Source organism: Hemitrygon akajei, chromosome 26, assembly GCF_048418815.1.
Source record: "Hemitrygon akajei chromosome 26, sHemAka1.3, whole genome shotgun sequence".
Lineage (NCBI taxonomy): Eukaryota > Metazoa > Chordata > Chondrichthyes > Myliobatiformes > Dasyatidae > Hemitrygon > Hemitrygon akajei.
In genome coordinates, this window is record NC_133149.1 from 6351263 (window position 1) to 6359239 (window position 7977).

Below are 7977 nucleotides of genomic sequence, written 5' to 3' on the forward strand. Positions count from 1 at the left end.
CTTTCAGAAGGCCTTTGACAAGGTGCCACACATGAGGCTGCTTACCAAGTTAAGAGCCCATGGTATTACAGGAAAGTTAATAACATTGAAACGTAGAAGACAGGTGCAGGAGTAGGCCATTCAGCCCTTTGAGCCTGCACCGCCATTCAGTATGATCATGGCTGATCATTCAACTCAGAACCCTGTACCTGCTTTCTCTCCATACCCCCGATCCCTTTACCCACAAGGGCCATATCTAACTTCCTCTTAAATATAGCCAATGAACTGGCCTCAACTGTTTCCTGTGGCAGAGCATTCCATAGATTCACCACTCTCTGTGTGAGGAAGTTTTTCCTCATCTCGGTCCTAAAAGGCTTCCCCTTTATCCTTAAACTGTGACCCCTCATTCTGGACTTCCCCAACATCGGAAACAATCTTCCTGCATCTAGCCTGTCCAATCCCTTTAGAATTTTATACGTTTCAATAAGATCCCCCCTCAATCTTCTAAATTCCAGTGAGTACAAGCCTAGTCGATCCAGTCTTTCTTCAATCCAGTCCTGCCATCCCAGGAATCAATCTGGTGAACCTTCTTTGTACTCCCTCAAAGGCAAGAATGTCTTTCCTCAGATTAGGGGACCAAAACTGCACCCAATACTCTAAGTATGCCAACATACCATTTGCCTTTTTCACCGCCTGCTGTACCTGCATGCCCACCGTCAATGACTGGTGTACAATGACACCCAGGTCTTGTTGCACCTCCCCTTTTCCTAATCAGCCACCATTCAGATAATAATCTGTTTTCCTGTTCTTGCAACCAAAGTGGATAACCTCACATTTATCCACATTAAATTGCATCTGCCATGAATTTGCCCACTCACCTAACCTATCCAAGTCACCCTGCACCCTCTTAGCATCCTCCTCACAGCTAACACTGCCGCCCAGCTTCGTGTCATCCACAAACTTGGAGATGCTACATTTAATTCCCTCATCTAAATCATTAATTTATATTGTAAACAACTGAGGTCCCAGCACTGAGCCTTGCGGTACCCCACTAGTCACTGCCTGCCATTCTGAAAAGGTCCCGTTTGCTCCCACTCTTTGCTTCCTGTCTGCCAACCAATTCTCTATCCACATCAATACCATACCCCCAATACTGTGTGCTTTAAGTTTGCACACTAATCTCCTGTGTGGGACCTTGTCAAAAGCCTTTTGAAAATCTAAATATACCACATCCACTGGCTCTCCCCATCCACCCTACTAGTTACATCTTCAAAAAATTCTATAGGATTCATCAGACATGATTTTCCTTTCACAAATCCATGCTGACTTTGTCCAATGATTTCACCGCTTTCCAAATGTGCTGTTATCACATCTTTGATAACCAACTCTAGCATTTTCCCCACCACCGATCTCAGACTAACCAGTCTATAATTCCCCAGCTTTTCCTCTCCCTCTTTTTTTAAAAAGTGGGGTTACATTAGCCACCCTCCAATCCTCAGGAACTAATCCAGAATCTAAGGAGTTTTGAAAAATTATCACTAATGCATCTACTATTTCTTGGGCTACTTCCTTAAGCACTCTTGGATGCAGACCATCTGGCCCTGGGGATTTATCTGCCTTTAATCCCTTCAATTTACCTAACACCACTTCCCTACTAACATGTATTTCCCTCAGTTCCTCCATCTCACTAGACCCTCGGTCCCTTACTATTTCCCAAAGATTATTTATGTCCTCCTTATGTCAGGAACGGGGGCCGGATGGACCCAAACGCAGGACGCAGACACTGAAGTACTAGGGGGAGGACAGGATGGGGATGCCATGGCATGTAAGGGTTAATGCAGGCGGGTCTGGATCCAAGAATTCAGACGAGGCGGGCAGGCAGGCAGATTCCTCATGGCGGGCCGCAGGGATCTCGAGCAGGGCCACCTCCCAGGCGGAAAACACGGAGGACTGGGCCAGTCGCGGACACTTGGGCAGGTGCGGGGCACAACCCTTAGGGAGCAATAGGTGGAAGGGGCAGAACCCCTGCCGGGCAGTGGCAGTCCGGCCAGACCCACCCAACAGAAGCAACGGGTAGGAGGGGGCAGAGCCCCCGCCGGGCAGCGGCAGTCCAGCCGGACCCACCCGACGGAGGCAACGGGTAGGAAGCTGGGTCCAGGGTAAGCAGCAAAACTACAGTGATCCACCGGGTACATTGGTAAATTGGGAAAGGCAACCGACTGCGTGGCAGCGCAAGCAAGGAGAATAAGGCGGAACAGCGGGACCAGCGCACAGGAGAGAAGCAGGGAAACAAGACCAACTGGATAGAACATATACTGAACAGTCCAGCAACCAGGGTAGGACAGGATTCCAAGCAGGGCAGCAACCAGGGTAGGACAGGATTCCAGGCAGAACAGAATACAAAACAACCACCAGCCCACTCTTTGTCCCACGGCCCCTTATAAACACCTGCAGCCAAATTGGCCACAGGTGTGCCTCCTTGATCCAGGATGATCTTAACAGGCTCAAAGGGGCCGGGAGGGACAGCTGTAAGACCTGGAGTCCGGAGCACTCGGACTGGATCAAGACCCGGAACGCGGATTCAGGACCGGACTGGACCCTGACACCTTAGTGAAGACAGAACCAAAGTAGTTATTCAATTGGTCTGCCATGTCCTTGTTCCCTATGATCAATTCACCTGTTTCTGACTGTAAGGGACCTACATTTGTCTTGACCAATCTTTTTCTTTTCACATATCTATAAAAGCTTTTACAGTCAGTTTTTATGTTCCCTGCCAGCTTTCTCTCATAATCTTTTTTCCCTTTCCTAATTAAGCCCTTTGTCCTCCTCTGCTGGTCTCTGAATTTCTCCCAGTCCTCAGGTGTGCCGCTTTTTCTGGCTAATTTATATGTTTCTTCTTTGGACTTGATACAATCCCTAAATTCCCTCGTCAGCCACGGGTGCACTACCTTCCCTGGTTTATTCTTTTGCTAAACTGGGATGAACAATTGTTGTAGTTCATCCATGCAATCTTTAAATGCTTGCCATTGCATATCCAGTGTCAACCCTTTAAGTATCATTTGCCAGTCTATTTTAGCTAATCCACGTCTCATATCTTCAAAGTTACCCTCCTTTAAGCTCAGAACCTTTGTTTCTGAATTAACTATGTCACTCTAACATGGTTCGAGCATTGGCTGATTGGTAAGAGACAGCGAGTGGGAATAAAAGGATCCTTTTCTGATTGGCTGCCAGTGACTAGTGGTGTTCCGTAGGGGTCAGTGTTTGGCCCACTTCTTTTTATGCTGTATATCAATGATTTAGATGATGGAATAGATGGCTTTGTTGCCAAGTTTGCAGATGATACAACGATTGGTTGGGGGCAGGTAGAGTTGAGGAAACAGGTAGGATGCAAAAGGACTTAGACAGATTAGGAGAACGGGCAAGAAAGTGACAAATGAAATACAATGTTGCAAAATGCATGGTAATGCACTTTGGTAGTAGAAATAAAAGGTTACTGGAAGAAGGGCGGGAACTGGAGTTGAGGAGGAGAATAAAAAAGGATCAGTCATGATTGAATGATGGAGCAGACTCGATGGACCAGATGGCCTAATTCTGCTCCTACGTCTTATGGTAATAACACACTTGCTGTCCTCCAATCACCTGGCACTTCTTCCGATGCCAGAGAAGACTTAAAAACTTCTGTCAGACCTTCAGCTCTACTGCATTTTCTTCCTTATGTTACGGATTCAGCAACAATAAATATATAAGTGAGGCCGGGTTTTTTATAACAAATAAAACATTTATTAAACACTGAAAAACAAACCCCCAAAAGTAAACAAATCACTAACGTAACCGGAAATCAGCTGCTGTGCAGCAGCTTAAACAGTTCTTAAAGGAATAAAGCGAAAACAGTTCTTAAAGCGATGTTGCAAAAACAGTTCTTCAAAGTAGTACTGCAAAAGTTCAAAATGCTTACAGTCCATTAAAGGAGAGACTTTTTAGATGATTTAAATTCTCTTTCACGTCGTGTTGTTGCGGTTCCCAGTCGAACTATACTTTTCCCGGAGAATTTACGAAGATGAAAATGAAATGGCTTAAAGACACTGACCTTTCCTTTACAAAACGGTACCCAACCCTTTCTGCTATTATTCGCAGGGATTACCACGGGGACAGCCAATGAATTTCTTCTGAATGAGGATCAAACAAGGTCGAACCTGTTTCACCGTCGAAATCGACTTTCCTCAATCTTTTAACTCCCGAACTCCGATCTTCACTCTCCACCGATTTTTAACTGGCAGTATTAAAAAGAAACTGCCGGCAATGACCTTTTAAACTTTAGGCATTAAATAAAACTCCACCTTTCAACCAAACTGCATCATAATATTGGACCACGCAGTGGCATGGAGTCAAAATGGCAAATCCAGCTACGAACTGCCCCTCCTCACAGGGAGGGGGTCCTCCTTTTATACCCTGTAAAAAATACCTGTCACATGACCTGTACTGGCGGGAAAATGACACCACTCCACCATCACAAGACCACTACCTTAGGTCCAGCATATCTTCAACACCACTGTCACGTGACAAGTACAAGATACCCACGGGTACGTAACACTTAGCACCAAAAGATACATCGGCCCTCGGGATTTATCTAATTTTAAGCCTTCATCAAATACCCACTTCTTTGTCAAGCTAATTTGCTCCAGAATTCCTCTAACTTCCTCTCTGAATTCTCCTCCTCACCTCAGGCTTCTGTCTCACCACTTTCCCTCCCATCTTTATACTAGCCATTTCCCCTCTTCACTTTCAGTCCTGATAGCGTTTTGACCCAAAATATTAACAATTCCTCTCCCCTGCCCACAGATGCTTCTTTCTCCAACTATAGTATCCACAATGATGAATGCAGACACATCATCTAGCACTTTTCCCACTATTCCTTCCTCTATCTGCCTATCACCTCTCTCACCTCGATCCACCTGTTACCTGCTAGCCCTTCCCTCCAGCTTTTTACACTTGCTCCCTCTCTTTGGGTGGCACGGTAGCATAGGGGTTAGCACAAACTTTACAGTGCCAGCAATTACCCAATTCCTGCCACTGCCTATAAAGAGTTTATTCATTCCCCCTATGACCACGTGGGTTTCCTTCCATATCCCGAAGATGTACTGTTTAGGATTAGTGAGCTGTAGCAGTACAATGATGGCACTGGAAGATCTGTGACACTTTTAGACTGCCTCCAGCACATCCTCAGACTGTTGGTCATTGACAAAAGCAACGGAATTCACAGTACAACAGGTTTTGATCTACATATGGTAAATAAAGCTGAGCTGTTTATCTCTTTCAGTGCAAATGAAGGTCTCATCCTGACTCTGACTCTTTTTTTCTCTTTTAATTGACTCTGTCCCTCCAGATGCTGCCTGAGTAGGACCGGAAGAAGCTGCAGAGGGTCATAGACTCAGATAGCTCATCATGGATACAACCCTCCCACTACGGAGGTCACCTTCGAGAAGCTGGCATCAATCACTAAGGACCCTCGGCATCCAGGACATGCCCTCTTTTGTCACTACCATTATGGAGGAGGTACAGGAGCCTGAAAATCCATATTGAATGATTAAGAACAGCTTTTTCCCATCCAGTGAATGGTCTATGCTCCTGTGAACACTGCCTCATTATTTAGAAATACAGCACGGAACTGGCCACACAACCCAACAACCTACCATTCACTGGAAATCAGAATCAGGTTTAATATCACTGGCATATGTCATGAAATTTGTTGTTTTGCACAGCAGTACATTCCAAAACAAACTATAAATTACAATAAGTGTAAGTGCATATAATTAAATGAAATTAGTTCAAAAGGAGAGGAAAAACTGAGGTAGTGTTCATGGGTTCATTGTGCATTCATAAATCTGGTGGGGGGTCCTCCTGAAATGTTTAATGTGTATCTTCAGGATCCTGTATTCCTCCTTGATGCATATCCTGGGTGACTGGGATCCTTAATGATGAATGTCACCTTTTCAAAGTCCAAAGTAAATTTTATTATCAAAGTACATATACAAACCTGAGATTCATTTTCTTGTGAGCATACTCAACAAATCTATAGAATCTATAATGAAATACTACCCAACTAGGATGCTCAACCAGAGTGCAGAAGATAATAAACTAATAAATAAAGAGCATGAGTTGAAATGTCCTTAAAAATGAGCCAATTGGTTGTGGGAACATTTTAATGATAGGGTAAGTGAAGCTGAGTGATGTTATCCCATTTTATTCAAGAGTCTAATGGTTGAGGGATAGTAACTGTTCTTGAATCTGGTGGTACGAGTCCTGAGACTTTTGTACCTTCTACAGCATTTTATGAGGATGTGCTCAATGGGTGGGAGGGCTTTACCCATGATGTACTGGGCCAAATCCATTACTTTTTGTAGGATTTTCCATTCAAGGGCATTGGTGTTTCCATATCAGGCTGTGATACAGCCAGTCGACATACTCTCCGCCACACATCTATAGAAGTTTGTCAAAGTTTTAGATGTCATGCCAAATCTCCGCAAACACCAAAGAAAGTACAGGCACTGCCGGGCTTTCTTTGCAATTGCATTTATGATTATCCATTGACCAATGACAATTTACACTATGTGTAAATTTTCTGTGCACTATTTTTGTAATTCATAGTAACTTTGATGCCTTTGCACTGTACTGCTGCTACAAAATAGCACACCATGTCATATGTCAGTGATAATAAACCCAATTCTGATCCTGACCCTTCAAGTTCCTCCAGCTTTGTAAGGCCACAGTCAGTCCGTTTGGGCAGTAATGTCTATCGTTCCATTACACTGAGCACTGGCTCTCCCGAAGGCTGTGTGCTCAGCCCGCTGCTGATCAGATTGCTAATGCATGACTGTGTTGCAGATTCCAACCATAACATCAAGTTTGCGGATGACACAACAATGGTTGGCCTTATCAAGAACAATGACAAGATGGAGTATAGAGAGGAAGTGGAGTGGCTGGTGGATTGGTGTGAGAACAACAACCTAAGCCCGAACATGGAGAAAACAAAGGAAATCATTGTGCAATTGCAGCAGGACTCAGACAAATTGGAAGAATGGGCAAAAAAGTGGCAGACAGACTACAGTGTTGGGAAATGTATGATCATGCATTTTGGTAAATGGAACAATAGTGCAGACTATTATCTAAATGGGGAGAAGGTTCAAACATCAGTCCTTGTGCAAGACTCCCAGAAGGTTAATTCACAGGTCGAGTCTGCAGTAAAGTAGGCAAGTGTAATGTTGGCATTTATTTCAAGAGGATTAGAATATAAAAACAAGGCGATAATGCTGAGCCTTTATAAGACGCTAGTCATGCCGCACTTGGAGTATCATCAACGGTTTTGGAACTGAGATCTTAAAAAGGATGTGTTGTCTTTGGGGAGTCCAGAGGAGGTTCACAAAGATCATTCTTAGAGTGAAGGGGTTAACATATGAGGAGCATTTGGCAGCTTTGGGCCTGTACTCACTGGAATTTAGAAGAATGTGTAGGGATCTCATTGAAACGTACCAAATATTGAAAGGACTAGCTAGGGTAGATATGGAGATGTTTCTTATGGTGGGGGTATCCAGATCTAGAGGGCAACCTTTTAGAACAGAGGTAAGGAGGAACTGTTTTAGCCAGAGAGTAGTGAATCTGTGCAATGCTCTGTCACAAACTGCGGTGGAGGCTAAGTTGGTGGGTAGACTTAAGGCAGAAGTTGATGGTTTCCTGATCAGTCAGGGCTTCAAAGGATAAGGCGAGAAGGCAGGTGTAAGAGATTGAGTGGGATCTGGGATCAACCATGATGGATGGGCTGAATGGCCTAATTCCGCTCCTCAGTGTTGTGGTCTTCAGGACTTCAGGAATGTGCAAACAAACTATCCCCCTCTGCAAATATATGACTCCTCCGCAGAAAGGGTTAAGTGCACCAAGTTCCCATGAGTTCACATCACAGATAATCTCACCTGGTCCCTTACTATCACTTCCCTGAACAACAAA